The sequence below is a fragment of the Phyllopteryx taeniolatus genome, chromosome 12 (assembly GCF_024500385.1).
Source record: "Phyllopteryx taeniolatus isolate TA_2022b chromosome 12, UOR_Ptae_1.2, whole genome shotgun sequence".
NCBI classification, from domain to species: Eukaryota; Metazoa; Chordata; class Actinopteri; order Syngnathiformes; family Syngnathidae; genus Phyllopteryx; species Phyllopteryx taeniolatus.
The window spans coordinates 17731466-17748673 of NC_084513.1; the positions used below are offsets into that span (position 1 = coordinate 17731466).

Genomic DNA, 17208 nt, shown 5'->3' on the forward strand with positions numbered 1-17208 from the left:
ACTAAAGCGATCTCATGTTGGTAAACAAAGGCTACAAAACAAGTGAGCTAAAAAAATTGCTGTCGCATTTCTTCATACTTGGTAGAGCAGACAAATTTAGAATACATTCAGTAACAAAAACTGAAACATGAGCGCCCCCAAGGGTTGGTTTGGCTTTACTCATCTGCCTTGGGCGCAAGTTCAGCTGAAGGGAATTTGACAGCCCACTTTAGGTGGGTTACGGTTAATTAACAGAATGAATAGGCAGAGTGTTCAGGTACGCTGACATCCTCTTCTTTTCCTTTCGGTTTGTCCCTTTAGGGGTCGCCACAGCGTGTCATCCTTTTCCATGTAAGCCTATCTCCTGCATCCTCCTCTCGAACACCAACTGCCCTCATGTCTTCCCTCACGACATCCATCAACCTTCTCTTTGGTCTTCCTCTAGCTCTCTTGCCTGGCAGCTCCATCCTCATCATCCTGCTACCAATATACTCACTATTTCTCCTCTGGACGTGTCCAAACCATCGAAGTCTGCTCTCTCTAACTTTGTCTCCAAAACATCGTACCTTAGCTGTCCCTCTGATGAGCTCATTTCTAATTTTATCCAACCTGGTCACTCCGAGAGCAAACCTCAACATCTTCATTTCCGCCACCTCCAGCTCTGCATCCTGTTGTCTCTTCAGTGCCACTGTCTCTAATCCGTACATCATGGCTGGCCTCACCACTGTTTTATAAACTTCGCCCTTCATCCTAGCAGAGACTCTTCTGTCACATAACACACCTGACACCTTCCTACACCCGTTCCAACCTGATTGGACCAGTTTCTTCACTTCCTGACCACACTCACAATTGCTCTGGACGGTTGACCCCAAGTATTTAAAGTCATCCATCCTTGCTCTCTCTTCTCCCTGTAGCCTCACTCTTCCCCACCACCCCTCTCATTCATGCACATATATTCTGTTTTACTTCGGCTAATCTTTATTCCTCTGCTTTCCAGTGCATGCCTCCATCTTTCTAACTGTTCCTCCACCTGCTCCCTGCTTTCACTGCAGACCACAATGTCATCTGCAAACATCACGGTCCATGGGGATTCCAGTCTAACCTCATCAGTCAGCTTATTCCTCACCACTGCAAACAGGAAGGGGCTCAGGGCTGATCCCTGATGCAGTCCCACCTCCACCTTAAATTCGTCTGTCACACCTACAACACACCTCACCACTGTTCTGCTGTCCTCGTACATGTCCTGTATTATTCTAACATACTTCTCTGCCACTCCAGACTTCCACATGCAGTACCACAGTTCCTCTCTGGGTACTCTGTCATAGGCTTTCTCTAGATCTACAAAGACACAATGTAGCTCCTTCTGACCTTCTCTGTACTTTCCCATCAACATCCCCAAGGCAAATCATGCATCTGTGGTACTCTTTCTCGGCATGAAACCATACTGTTGCTCGCAAATACTCACTTCTGTCCTGAGTCTAGCCTCCACTTCTCTTTCCCATAACTTCATTGTGTTGCTCGTCAACTTTATTCCTCTATAGTTTCCACACCTCTGCACATCACCCTTCTTAAAAATGGGCACCAGCACCCTTTTCCTCCGTTCCACAGGCATCTTCTCACGCGCTAGAACTCTATTGAACAAGCTGGTCAAAAACTCCAGAGCCACCTCTCCTAGATGCTTCCATACCTCCACAGGAATGTCATCAGGACGAACTGCCTTTCCATTTTTCATCCTCTTCTAATGCCTTTCTAACTTCCCCCTTACTAATCATTGCTACTTCCTGCTTTTCATTGTATGATTTCCTGTACTGTGAGGTTCCACCACCAAGTCTCCTTCTCTCCTTTCCTGCCAGAAGATACACCAAGTACTCTCCTGCCTGCCTCTCTGATCACCTTGGCTGTAGTGGTCCAGTCTTCTGAAAGCTCCTCCTGTCCAACGTCTCACCTCTTCCCGAAAAGCTGCACAACACTCGTCCTGTCTCAGCTTCCACCACATGGTTCTCTGCTCTGCCTTTGTCTTACTAATCTTCAACCCCACCACCAGAGTCATCTTACCACCATCCTATGCTGTCGAGCCACACTCTCCCCTACCACTACCTTACAGTCGGTAACCTCCTTCAGATTACATTGTCTGCACAAGATGTAATCCCCCTGCGTGCTTCTACCTCCGCTCTTGTAGGTCACCCTATGTTTCTGCCTCTTCTGGAAAAAAGTGTTCACTACAGCCATTTGAATCCTTTTTGCAAAGTCTACCACCATCTGTCCCTCCAAGTTCCTTTCGTGGATGTCGTAATTACCCATCACTTCTTCATCACCCCTATTACCTTCACCAACATGTCCATTACAATCTGCACCAATTACGACTCTCTCTCTGTCTGGGATGCTCAGAACTACTTCATCTAGCTCCTTCCAGAATTTCTCTTTCACCTCTAGGTCACATCCTACCTGTGGAGCATAGCCACTAATCAAATTATACATAACACCCTCAATTTTAAGTTTCAGCCTCATTACTCGATCTGATACTCTTTCCACCTCCAAGACATTCTTAGCAAACTCTTCTTTTAAAACAACCCCGACTACATTTCTCTTCCCATCTATGCCATGGTAAAATAATTTAAACCCTGCCCCTAAACTTCTAGCCTTACTGCCTTTCCACCTGGTCTCCAGGACACACAACATATCAACCTTTCTCCTAATCATTATGCCGAGAGTTTCCTGTCATAGTCCCAAAATTCAAAGTCCCCACATTCAGTTCTAGGTTCTGTGCTTTCATCTTCTCTTTCTGCCGAAGAACCCGCTTTCCACCTCTTCTTCTTCGACTTCGACTCACAGTAGCTGAATTTACACCGGCACCCTGCAGGTTGACGCCGCCGGTGGCGGACGTTGTTAGGGCAGCCATGGCCCAATGGTTAAGATCAGCGCCTCCCACCGTGGGGGACCTAGGTTCAAGACCCCGACTGGACCATCCGCCAACATCCCCCAGACTCACGGCTGTGGTTTGCTTGAGCAAGACACTGATACCCCGAAATGCTCCCTGGGCGCTTCAGCTGCCCCCTGCTCCAGTGTGTTCTGCTAACATGTGTATGTGTTCACTGTGATGGGTTAAATGCAGAGAACAAATCTTGTGTGCATGCATGCATGTTCATGACAATAAAAGTGATTCTTCTTCTTCTCGAACCCGGGCCATGACCGATCCGGTATGGAATTCTTTGGATGAACGCTCATGTTTGTTTGGCAAACTTTTAAGCCGGATCCCCTTCCTGACGCAACCCTCTGCATTTATCCGGGCTTGGGACCGGCCTACAGTTTGCACTGGCTTGTGCCCCCCATCGGACTGTATTTCAGGTACGCTGACATTGTATCGTGCTATTATGCCCTCTTAGTTGGTCTTCTGGCTCCCAACAATATCTTCAAAAAATGTTGATGGTTACTGGCTCATAAGAAGGAGAAGCGCAACTCTGACATTGCCAAGGTGATCGTAGACGATCTACTTTCTTATCTGGAGACTTATTGAATGGGGTATTTTTTGAAACTTTTTTGGAAACTTTTCCAAAAATGCACTGAAAAGCATGCAAATGCGATTGCTGTCACCCTTGTGACTGACAGGAGAGCAATGCAGGGTGTTCGCCACCTCGTGTCCTCTGGGATAACCTCCGTTTTCCACGTGACCCTGAACATAATAAGTGGTACGGGAAATGGATGGATGGATGAATACAAAGAGACAGTAATGGGGGAGAGAATGTCTCAGGGGAAAAGTAGAGGAGAAAAAGCAGACAGAGGAAGACACAGGGAGCTATGAGATATAGAGGCAATTTGTGGGTAGGAAGCAGAAGAGACCATTTGTAAAAAAAAAATATATATATATATATATATATATATATATATATATATATATATATATATACAGAAACTGTGACGGTTGCTCACGGCATGATACAGTAGCGACCCCGCACTGATGGAAAAAGACTACCGGGAGTGACAACAAAGGACACAAGAGGAGCCGGCTCCATGTGAACTGTCTGCCCTGCACGGCCAGGAGACAGCAGCGCACACATTCGACACAACGACCAGAGCAGCTGCTGCCACAACAATTCCCCTTGTGCTCTTTTACTAGGGGCAGCCTAACTGGCCCGCTAACAACAAGGACTGAGGGGGGAGAGAGACACAAGACGAACCAGAAATGACACAAGAGGTAAACATGCTTCTGTGACTGACACCATTTTAGGGGAATGTGCAATCTGGAAATGCATGTTGATGGCTTATGTGTCAAACAGGAAGCAGTCTGAGTTGCACCCAGAAGACTAAGGCACCCAAAGCAGGAAACCAGAAAAATCAATATGCATTAGTGCGTCTATGAGATGCTGGGTTTATTTTACCACTGTTGCTTATGAAACAGGAATAACTCAAAGGATTAAATACTATATTATGTCTTCCGAAATAGGTCAACATGAGGGGCGGGATACAAAAGACTGAAATTATATTGTTTGGGCCATCCGTTTACATGATTAATGGTAGTTAAGAGCATGAAAGCACAACAATTTGAAAACAAGTTGAAACGTGGACATCTTTTATATTGATAGCATTACCACTTCCACCTAAGTCGCATTGCACACGGAAGTCATCATTCGCATCCAATATCATCGCTGTTTGTTGAAAATCCTGTATCTATTTCCATTCTGCTGCATGTCCTGTTAAGGGGATGCTGCCAAATAATCAGTTAAAAAATTTTTTGCCTTGGAGGTTCCACTGTAATACAGTTCTGACCACTATTATTATCACCCATGAGCTTTGCTAAAGAAAACCTGGACAAACCAGTCCTTCTGAGAAAATGTTCTGTAAAAAAATGAAACAGAGAAGGGGGGGGGCGACAAGTATGGTGGAGAATCCATTATGTCATGGAGCTGTTTTGCCTGTTCAGGTTGGGTGCCTTTATTACAATTATTTCTTCACTGAAATGATGTACTACATTAACTTATACTACTTAACTTACATTATACTTTATACACACAGTTCATAAGTGCCAAACTGCAAATAATGGTGGCCAGAACTATTTCACACCATGTTGTCTCCATTTGCTGCCAGAACTGTCCTCTAAAACACGTACTTCCACGTTAGACCACACCCCCCCCCCTTCCCTTTGTATCGCCAAGACACACAACGTGCTAAGGAAAGCCGAGTGCCGTCACTTTGTGCTGATAAACCAGGTGTCAACAACCTTGTAATATTAATGGCGGCCTCAAACATTCATTACTCAATTTTTTATAGTGCTTGTACTGTTTGGGGTCATTGGTGAACGGAGTACACCAAGGATTGGCCACCAGCCAATCGCAGGGCATTAAATGGGCAAAGATTCACGCTCACATTCACACCTATGGTCATCTTAGTCTTCAATGAACCCTAACAAGTGAGGTTTTGGAACGTGATAGGAAGCCAGAGCACTTGGAGAAAATCCATGCATGCCCGTAGAGAACATGCAAACTCGACACTGGAAGCCCAGAGCAAAGATTTTAACCCAGAACCTTAGAACTGGGATGCAGATGTGCTAAAAATGTGGTTCTATCCCATGTAAACGTACCCAGAGGCAATCACTCGCAAATCGAACAAAAGCATCCAAATGGCCTTGTGAGTGTGATCAGCCATGGTGTGAATGTTTCGTAGAAAAAGGATGGCAGGATGATTCCTCTTCTTCCCCCTCTAAAACCCGGCTGCCGGCTACACATCCAGCGCAGTTACATAAACACGCTTAGGAGCAGAGGACAAGGGTGGGCGCTACCGTTTCTGTTGCCAAGCAGAGTAAATAAAAGCGAAGGATTAAGTCGCAGAGGGGTCAAAGTTAACACACTGGGAAAGCGGATGTGCATGTGTTCACCCATGGACAGATATCAGGCACGTGTTACCAGGTTAAGGCATCTGACAAACAGTGATCTAATATCTTCAAGGTTGTTCCAGTCCAGTTTGCTAACTGGAGACAGGATGTATTTTCATCTACTCTAGCTCCATCTCCACCTGTCCTTCAGAGGACACGGAGATGGACTGCATCACAAAGCAGCAGCAGCAGCATCACCACAGAGCCTAAAATAGCTCCTGCATACATGCACGGACGGGCGCACCACTGCACAACACGCTCCCGCAGTGCAGACACCGAGCACACACTAACAGCTGATTCACGTATCAACACACACCCCACTTACTGCACACAAGCACGATGAGGCACAACACACCAGACAAACTGCTCTCTGAACCGCCTGCACTCGCATGTATTGACTACTCACGTCGGACAGAGCGCAGATTCATGCTTCTTCCTCAGCAGTGATGAAGGCTAGGGGATGCAGAAAGTACTGGTCAGGATGGAGAAAAAGCAGCGCAAAAAAGCCAGAAGAGGGCGAGTCGGGCTGGAGAAAGACAGGCATTCCGGTAGCTCTGCCAGCACACGGGCTGTGAGTGGGCAGGCGGCAGCGTCATCGGCCCCCCTCACGTCACACTTTTCATGAATGGAGATGTCTGACGCAGAGAGGACGAGGTTCACAAACCTGAGGAGGAGGAGGAGAAGGAGGAGGAGGAGGAGGAGGACGAAGGGGGCTCTCTGCACTGACTCAAAGAGGAGGAGCAAAGAGAGATGAAGGGGAAAAGGGACGAAGGGGGAGGTGGATGTAATTGGGAGCAGCACCAGCTGGAAAGAGCAGGTTGGCCTGTGGTGGTGTCTCTCTAAGTAGGACAGAGCCGTTTTTTGTGAGGTTTTTTTTTTCTGCACAGAAAATCCCTTTGTAAATCAAATCATGAATCAATTCAGACCGCAAGGTCTATTGTATTAACACCCCCTCATCTTCATCAGATGACACACAGCAAATAGAGTGCTAGTCAATAGTGTCCCCTTCGGTAAAAAGGGGAAAAAAAACTCATATTGTTAGCCTAACAGCCTAATTGCCCAAGTCAGTTTTCAAAGTTTTTAAAGAATCACCGGCGCATGGTGTCACAATGTCACAAATGTAACTGCCAGTCAAAAATGCACAAGCTTTCACCCCCCCCCCCCCCCCCCCCCCCAAAAAAAAAGAGCTTACGCTGGGTCACCAAGCCATACCAATAAGGTATAATATATATATATATATATATATATATATATATATATATATATATGTGTGTGTTGTCCCCTAGCCAACTCCTGGCTCCGCCTCTGCACGTCAAGTTAAATTAAGCAGGTCTCAAAATCCCGCTTAAGTCTACCTATACATTTCACTCGCTCTCACTCACACACACAAACACAGTGTATTTCTGTGCATGTACTGACCGGTAAGAGGCTTGCTGGACATCTCAGGAGGTTCTACATTACAGTCTGGGCCTCACGTCTGTCTTGGCTCTCACCTGAATGCACACAAAAAGCAAAGGGAAATGGTTCAGACGGACGAGTGACATTTAAAGTTCATACAAGACCGGCATCGATGGAGAGGATACGTGAGAGAACGCAAAGTCAGAGCGGCTGCAGAGAAGGTTGCTGTTTGTGAAAGTATGGCATCACCTCAAAGGTTGAGTCACCATCAAAACTGCAGAGGAGAGGAGGCACGATTCAGTGCGTGCGTGTGCCTGTGTGTGTATATATGTGTGTGCGACCAAATCAAAGGAGACTGAATGAAAGGGGAGGGTCTTCCAGTGAAAGGAGTGGCTCAGGGAACAGATGCTCCATCCACCTTGTAGTCTTCTTACAGGCACAAACCTCTGGGGAAGAGTGCATTGATGCATGAAGAGAGAGAGAGAAGCTTGAGTGTGCGCCTGCGTATCTGTGTGTGTGCGTGCGTGCGTGTCCAATCTCTGGCCTCAAAGTCCACCCCAGCAGGGGACCCCGCAGGCAGAGCCCTGATATCCCGGGGTGAGGATAAAGACAGCCTCTAAATGGTGTGAAATGTCGGCCAGGGTGAATTTATGCACAGATGGCTGAGGGTGCTGTCCAAATGGGACACACATTAAAAAATGGCAGCCCTACTCTCAAGTGAACAACAATCAGTGCAAGCCCATATCTGACTAAGGTGGGGTGCACACATACCGATTTTTAACATCTTAAATTAATTTTTTTTTTTTTTAATGTGATGGACCACATGATGAGGAAAATAATCATCATGTGTTCTTATTGCACTTGTAGTGTGTGTTGCACTGGAGGTGACCAACACGGCTCACCACACACATTGCGATATCGCCACCGATAAACTTGAGTCTCTTCCCCCAAGCCAGATGTCTGTTGTAGTAGCAAGACTAACAGAGGCGACACGGTGCCACGGGGTATCCAGACTGCTGGAAAATACTTCTGAAGAAAGAGTAATAGAACAATAAAATAGAAGAAGCGAGCCTAAAGGTCACAATGTAACAATCCTGGAGTCAGTGGCCACAATATCTGCTGTAGATAAAAATGTACTGAACGCAAGTCAGCAAGAGATTTCTCGAAAGTGGTGGTCACTAGTTAAACATTGACAAAGGTAGCCAGACAAAACATTGGACATGAAAAAGAAAAGGAGCATGGAATTCAATCGTCTGAGCTGTTTGCTGAGCAGTGAACCACAACGGAAACTGTCAAGCCCGAATTCCAAAGGTCCAAAGGTCGGCTGAACACCAGCCTGTGTGCTCGTGTGGAACGCAAATAAAGCCACGATACAACACTGACATTAATACTTCTGACTTGTTATAAATAACTTTGCACGTCTCTTTGCTCCAATACCCAGCAATGATAGAACGTCATCCTATTTTACAGTATACATAGACTAGGTTATTTATCAACAGCTTATGTAGATTGCAATCGCTTTAAAGATGTATTCAATTTAAGACCCAGTAGATTGAATTCAGAGATTTTTTTTTTAAAATACATTACACTTATTTGAAGGTAATTGTTGGAAACTGGTGAAAAGACTAATAGCTGTTTTTCACCATTTCAGTTTTCCAGATTTTGGGGGTGCGTGGCTAAGTCGGCAGATATGACACAATTCTATTCTTGCCTCTAAATCTGATGAGTCTTTATGTAATTCAGATGGTCAAATAGTCTTCCGGCAGCTTCCGAAACAAAAGTTAGAAGTCCAACCTCAGTCTCTGTGTCGGCTTCATTCCTGCAGCCGTCCGAGCCTCCTTGTTGTGTCTCCATCCCCAACACAAAACCACACTGGCGCTGGCCCGTTATACACACTCATTACTATTTCACCAGCAGCGGAACATCGGCACTGACAGCTCCTGTGTCCCCAACATTAATAAGAGAAAACCTACCCAGAGTGCCGGATTAGCTTTCCAACTGCCATCAAGAAGCAGACAGCCACTGACAAGTTGGCCCGTTGGGTAACCATCAATCACTATTACAGCCAGCGACTTTGTCCTTGAACTAATCAGATCCCAGTACTACCTACTACCCAGCTAGCTATATTCATATATCATCTGGGCAAAATCTAAATACAGTGGAACCTACAGTATAAAGGCAAGTGTGATTGAGGTCATACAATTCAGAATTTGGCCAAAATTTTGAATAAATACTTGGAAGTTCTGCTGTGATTCAAGACCTCAAACAAGACGGCAAAGCACCTCACCACCTCAGCTCAGCCAGCATCATCTCATTTGCCAGTACGTTTCCTCCCGGCCCGTCATTTTCAGATGGGGCCCCTTGCGTTTCTCAAGTTCTGATCAAGATCTGACACATTGTTCATGTTCTGTCGAGGCTTTTTATGGATAAAATGTGTACACCGGGCAACTGTGGAGCAAGTTTGTGGCTACGGCAGACATGAACGAAGCTCCTCTGCCAGGCCCGGCTTTACGCATCCTCCAGAGTCGGCGTCAGAACACATCTTACCGGGTGGCAGTAGGTCAGCACGTGGGGCACATAACTGCTGTTCAATAAATAAATAAATGTTCAATATTAGTTTTCTGTCTACAACTAATTCACTAATCTGTCTTTTGTACGAAAACATACAGCACTCGCATTAAAAATGCACTCGCTCACACAATCTTACACACGCACATTCAGCGTTATGTGTTATAAACAGCCCACGGCGGCCATTATCAGGTCAATTAAACACATGGCTTAGCATTAGAAGAATTGTATGCGGCAAGTGTGGGCACTTTCCAATATGCAATGGAGCCTCCGATACCGCACGCGCCATGTCAGACCGAAGTCGAACGCAACATATCGTGTATTGAGCCCGACCCGTAAGCTATTACACGTGAAATGATTGAACGTGACAAAATGGCTAACATACACCCTAGCTTGCCGCGAGAACCTAAAAATGACTTCACGAGCGCAAATGGAACATTATTGGTGAGAGGACCAGTGTGAACAGTACAATTATTCATGTACAAACGTTACTTGAAATTGCCTGAACATTCAATCAAGATTTGGTGCCATTTGAACTGGTAGTGATACTACTTCCATTATTTGTTATGGTAAAATGTTTGCCTAAAAGCAAACAAAAATCCCCTAATGTCTTGTGTTCAAGCTTAGACGTTCCAGTGTGTTACAGTAAAAAATGTCCAAGAGTCAGCAAACATTCACTCAGATACATTTGAGACCAGACTGACAAAGATTGTTGATCTTGTGTCTTCAGTGGATGTGATGAAAAGAGGCCTGCATGCTCACAAAGGTTGGGCACAGCCGAGCGAGTCGTGCACACAGCAGCCAGCAAGTCGGAGAGGCTGATCATCCTTTGTGAGATTATCGTGCTGAGCCCACCGACAACCCACAGGCTGACGAATTAGCGTTGAGAGGAAATTACGTAACGAGGAGCGGTCATCACACAGGGAGGATTCTGTCCATGCCACAACAATCCACCTCTCCTGGTTACCTCCATAGTTAGTTAAGAGTCCACAAAAACTGTGCCACCCTTATTACGATCTACTTGCACCACTGATGACTTTGGAGAGTAATTTTGTGATCGTGTGGATGGCTGCAGTGTAGAAAACGGCAAAACCACGACGAAAACCAAATAAAAAATGAGGGCTGACTGAATTTACAGACGGCAGTTGGTCAGCTTGTTTTTTTTACAACTGTGTAATTGTTTGTGTAACGTGCGACTGTTAGCTGCTCTCTTGTGTGAGAGGTTAGACAAACACGACCCGTGCAAAGAGAAGAGCAGAACCTCAATCCCCCGTGGTAGCGAGGAATTAAATACAGACCTGAGCCCACTACGGACCGAAAGTAGGAGACTTGCAGTTAAAAATTCTCTGCACCCCCAACTGAAGCGTACCAATTCAGAGAAACAAAATACAAGGGAACTTCCAAAGTCAAACACAATCCGTTCTGTGGTTCACACCATCAAAAATATATACTGTACATTCTGTACCAATGAGAGTGCATTACTTGAAGTTTGAAATCCTGCTATTTTTTTGCGAGAATAGGCTTAACTATCACACTGGCATTTTTTGTTTATTTTTGATCACTAGAGCTTGAGCTCTTATTTGGGCATTCTATTTAATGATCACACCTGAACGCAGCAAATGCGTTGTATTCTGTGAGTCCACAGACAACAAATACCAAATGTCAGCATTACTGCCAAGAGGCTGGCGCGGCCTGTATGACGAGTTCATGCGCTCCGACTCTCCACTCGTGTGTATTAATATGCTCCCCATGAGGCGCTGAAGGCTGTGGTAATTATAGAAGCTCGGCTAGCAGACACATCACAAGAGCGCAGCGTGCCCTTGCATGCATGCATGCATGCGTGCATGCATTAAGACCAGAGAGTGCATGCTCCAACACAAGCGTGTAAATTGTGTTGTAACAAGCTGTAACAACAATAACCATTTGTAAGAGAGTGCATTTGGATCAAAGGTTACTGCAGCAGAACACAACATTTCAGAATAGTAGTTCTCACGGGAAATAAATACATCTATTCAAAGGTCAAACTGACGCTCTTTTACGTTAAATTTGAACATTCTTAAAGGAGACTCGTTACGGAACATTGATTGGCTGGTATACAGTTGCGGTTTCTGGTATGCGAGTTAAACCTTGGATAATCGTTTCAGGTTGAGTTACGCTGAGGTCCCCTTAAACATGCTGACGCTGAGCTTTGAAGTTGTGTGCAACCTAAAGTCCCCGCTACACAGCGCCATGCGGCCAAACCCGACTTGAACTGGGCCATCGCAAAAAAAAAAAAAAAAAAAGAAAGTTGACGACTCGCACACACACATTGCGCGATTTGATCTACGGACGTCCCGCGACGTTAAACTGCCAGCCTGTATAGACTTTTAAGTGTCTATCTACACTATGTTGTACTTACTGTATTGCCTTTATTAAACCATTAAAAGATAGATTGACAGTCAAGGGGAAGCTACAGAGAGGTTGCCCTCATCTACTTGAACGTACATGGCACGCGACGTACATCACTCGTGTTTATTTTGGCGACAATGACTGCAAGCCTCGCTATTTCATCAACAGGTACATATGAAATTATAAATATAGTTAAGTATTAGTGTAAAACACAATATATGCTTGGCGATGGCACGGCGGCAGGCTGGGTCTCGCTATCTTAAAATTTTTGCCGTGTGTGAAAGCTTATGTGCATTTTTATTGTCTGTAATCAGCGACGTTGCTACATCATGCCACTGCGATTCAAATTTCCGATCGCGGCGAAACCAGTGGCCACGTGATGGGCTACTCATGAGAACTAGTTGCCAAACCACACACACCGCGTGAGAGCTCGGTCGGGTTTGGCCGCATCGCTCGGTGTGTGGCAGGCGTTAATTTAGAGACATTTTCTTGAAAATTTGGGTCAAAAACTCTGAGACTTTAGCGGTATAACCAGCTTACTGTAAAATAAAAGTATCGTTTCTTTTACTATTGTGATTATGTTAAGAAAAGCCTGTTTAATATTAGCTAGCACACTTGGGCTTCAACAATGTAGAGTTAGGATAAGTCCCCCAAGCTCACCGCTGTAAAGCCTCTGTCGGGCTTAACCCACTTCTCAACAAAATCCCACTCCTGGCAGCGGCGGCCCAGCACAGCGTCTGGGATTGTGTCCAGTAAAGCCAATGGAGCAGTGGGGGATGGAATTTGCTCACTTTCTCACTCAAGCTGACTTGTCAATATTGGCGTTTTGTGGCTGGATATGGATGTACGCTAAACATGGCGGTGTGAAGGATGTCGAAAGACAAACGAAACTGAAAGGGAAGACGATGAGACATCCACGCTCCTATCTCCATCTTCTGCCCCACATTTGTTTGGCTTTTTCCACTCAACTGACTGTGCTGCACGCAACGGAAAACATTCAGCACAAATACTGTACTGTACTGATCTGAGCTCCATTTCCAACAGCATCTAATGTAAAGCCATGCATGCATAAATAACAGGGAACACAACTGAGCAAGCCTGCTTTGTTCTTGTTGCATAAAACAAGAGTTTCAATTCATGATGCCATCACTAAAATTTCAGGTTTGAGGTCAAATGCTTTGGACAAATGCAAACCATTGAAATACCTGACCTTGACTTGCAACATCGATGTTATTCATTAGCCCGTCTTTGGCGTTTTGCATTGTGCGTTAGCATTAAGCTCGCGACCTTTCCAAAGGCAAACTTATATGGTTATTTTAAATACACAACATGTAATTATCTTTGTTCGATCTTCAGTCTGACAAAAACGTCCAAGGGGGAGGGGCAATAAACTGTTTGACGCATTTTTTTGTTTTGTTTTAAAGAATTGCTCCCTACCTGGCAAACTGCTGCTTGTTGTGGTGTGAGTTGAGTCCACTGCCACCACAGAGCGTTCGGACCTTGAATTTTTGCCTGCAAATCAAAGCAAAACACAAAACAAAACAAAAACTTATAGGTCTGCAAAAGGTGGGTCGTTTTACTTCATTTGAGTTTCGTATATAGTGGTTAACCTGTCTTTACATTAATAGTTAAGAATACTAAGTTGTTCGTTTCAATGTAGCGCAAAGGGTTTTATGATGGTGACAGTTTGAGCCTGACATTTTTGTTTGGAAATTTAAACTTTCAAGTCAACCAACATCACAGTGGAACAGATTGTGTTCTATGTTTGAGGTTCCACTGTAGAGAAACAATGAAATTGGACATAAAGTAATGTAGAACATAAACAAAAAACAATTGTGGTTTAATGTACTCTTACTGGACTGAAAATGTCCACTGAATGTTAATGTTTTTTTTTCAACACAGTTTATTGATCCCAAAAAGCTTTTACATGCGTAGTTGCTCAGGTGAGCTGTAAACCGGGTGTCAGGTGTCTTTGTGCCATAGTTAAGACCGCAGAGGGCCATGCCAGGAGCGTATCGGTCCGCGCAAGGCCAGCAGGAGCGGGAGACTCCGTTTGGCTAATTGTGGCTGCTGACCTGTAACTGCACCAGCCGCTGACAAGCCAAAAGCCTTAAGTGACACACGTGAACGCTTGCTCAGCAGCAGCGAGGCCGCAACGCAAACTTGACAGTGGGCAGCATCCAGCAGTCATGCACACGGGAGACGCATTTGCTGCTGACTGCGAACATACGGTGGAAATGGCAAACAGCCAGCACAGGAAGTGGTTATGACACTACAGCATCGTGAAAAGGGATGAAACGCACATGGCAGGCGGACGATCACAAATGAAGATGTTTCGTCACTGGAGCCGTCAAATTTTTTAAAAATCCTTAAAAGGAGTTTTCAAGCCTCCCGCCAAAAAAACATGTTGTCATATTTGTTCAAACTGACAGTATGACCTGAACAGTAGTACATGAATAAAATGATCTGTAAACTTTTACAGTGATCTGGTGCCTCGAATTTGATTTGCAAGAAACCATCGTGCCAGAGGAAAAACAACCAATTATTGCAGTCGCAGGCACACTCACAGCAGACACAAAAACGCAGACTTGCGCTGACCTGTTACCTTGGGTTTTAGGAGCTTTGCTGAAACTATGGTGGAATATCCACCACTGGGAAAAAAAATAAATAAAAAAATCCCATCTGTCATTTGCCAATATACCTTGCTTGAAAACCAGAAAGCTAACTACACGGGACGTATAAAAACAGAGTAGTAGTTTCGTTGTTTAACTGATACGTATTTGGTTTAGCACGCTTGGGTCTTATTTTTTAACCAAGCGAACGAGGATATGTCGGAGTCGTGCTTTTACAGTGCACTTGGCTATTAGCTGATGTGTTGTAGCCTGCTAGATTATCAAGTAAATTATTACGGTTATCAACAAATGCCATTTTTGCTCCATTTAGTGTTTCTTTGTGCTGCTTTAGTCACGTCTCACTCACTAGTCCATACAGCAAAACATCTTCCGGTTTTTGTTTTTTGCGTGACCAATGAGAGTAGATATCAGTGTCATGCGGTTTGATGTGAAACATTTTGGGAACATGCATGCATGAACACTCATTTTGGTTGATCCTGTTTACGATTTCTAATATGTAAATGGACATAGTGTTCCTGATTCCTATTTTGGGGGATTTTCAAAATAGAATTACTGCAATGCAACGTTGCATGTATCTGTCATTTTTTCATTTCCATTTCTCTAATGCCGATAACGTCGTCTGGTCACTATAACCGCAATATGAAATTTGAATACCGTGACAGCATTTTATCTATTTAACAACATATTAGTTAAGGTTAACTTATTTTTGCCTTTTTGACTTTTGCCATTTGTCATTAAAGTATTTTGTTTCCTTTGTTGATTAGTTTTACAGTGGTTATCCTATTTTTACACTTATATGACGGCCAGGAATGTCAAAACGTTATTTCATAGCGTTTGACCCGAGAATGGATTCCTTCAATTTCCGCTACAGTACTTCCTATGGGGAATTCTTCTGGAAAATACCAAGAAATCAGATTAAGGTTCCACTGTAAAAGCATTCCGATTTTAAGACTATGCACAAAGGGTCATTCGGCAAAGATAATGTTAACTTGTCAGAGTCAAGGAAGTATAAACCATGACAAGATTCTAAGAATTCAATATTAAGACCGGGCCCTGCAGCTACTACTACTACTGGCAAAAAACTACATGGAGCTCCTCAACTTACTTCAACATAGTTACACCAAAGCAACACTTTTGTATGTCACAGAGCTTTGGCCTTAGCATAAAAAACAACAAACAGGTTAGTTTTTCAGCAAATATTGGGAGGAAATATCTTCAAATAGGTGATTAGAAATAGAATTGCAAATATGCAGGGGAACTCTGTATGTTTATTATTGCGGTTTTAGTTTGCAACGGGGCAGAACTGCAATGCATCATACAGAGAGATGTTGATCATATTTAAACTTACAACCACAATCATTTCAACAGTGGAAAATACTACACAACCACACAGCCTACTAACCTCGAGAATAAACACACAGTAGCCACCCATTTCCTCTCTCTGTTAGTGAAAACAAGTCCAGAAAAAAAAAAAAAAAAAAAGCCCACATTATTATTATGATGTGGTTTTAACGTGGACACACTCGGTTACATGCGAATATGAACTCTAACCCTTTAATACTGCTCTCTGCTAGTCACCAACGACGCTTGGTCGGTGGATTCGAACTACAAGACACACAAAAGGGCGCTTATTCAGGTCTTTAAGGCAGGAAGGAAAAAACAAGAAAAAAACACACCAAAAAAAACAGTTAAGAGTATTTTAAACAGTAGCTCTCAGGTCCATGAACGCAACATCGGCTTATTGACAGCTGCCCTCGCGCAGCACCTTTAGCTTCCTCGAGCCTGACCGGCCATGCGAACGCTCTTCAACCACGAATGTGTCAATGTCACCCTTTTAAGTGATATTTATTGCCAAACTACGTCAATAAAAGTGGCTTTTGGTTACCGTTTGTCGCCGCATTGGCTCCGTCGACGGGTGCCGAGATATCAGCCCGATGCTGTGCGTCGCTCTCAGGCCACGGATTTACTGGCCAATCAGCTGAGGCGCGTGAGCTGTCGACGTCACTTCCGGACTCCCCACACTGTGCACCTGTAAATAAACCCCGGCGTTTGCGGCGGTCCAAAGATCGACTATTCAGTGAAGAGGTCATTCTGCTGCAAGAAAATGAACGACACAAGGTTTTGGTGAGATCCATCTTCTCATTTCTTTTTCTTATCTGTTAGCCAATAGCGACACATCACTTGATTTACGACTTGCTTAACCCTAAATGATGACTTTCGTGGGCACTATAGTACTCGATTTTTCCCACAACGAATTGACATTTGCTTGAAACGTTCGGTGAAGACTTACTTTAATGACATGCAAATACTGTATAGACTTACCTTATGGCTATTACTACCCTGCTTAGCTGCAGCTTGTTTGTTCTAAAATGTATA

The 17208-nt window shown here is 44.3% G+C and overlaps 1 protein-coding gene across 5 annotated transcripts in view; it reads right to left on the reverse strand.

Moving 5' to 3' along the window:
- Positions 1-16854, reverse strand: part of si:ch211-45c16.2 (mitogen-activated protein kinase kinase kinase 13) — a 32414-nt gene extending 15560 nt beyond the window's left edge. The window contains exons 1-4 of one of the 5 annotated variants that reach the window (XM_061792079.1): positions 16718-16843; positions 13637-13711; positions 7265-7338; positions 6252-6298 (exon numbers count right to left, since the gene is read on the reverse strand). The gene's annotated coding sequence lies outside the window, so the exon portion shown is untranslated. Of the gene's footprint in view, positions 1-6251; positions 6299-7264; positions 7339-13636; positions 13712-16717 lie in introns of all 5 variants that reach the window. The other 4 variants (XM_061792082.1, XM_061792081.1, XM_061792078.1 and 1 more) reach the window with 4 other exon arrangements.
- Between the last annotated feature and the right edge of the window lie 354 nt (positions 16855-17208).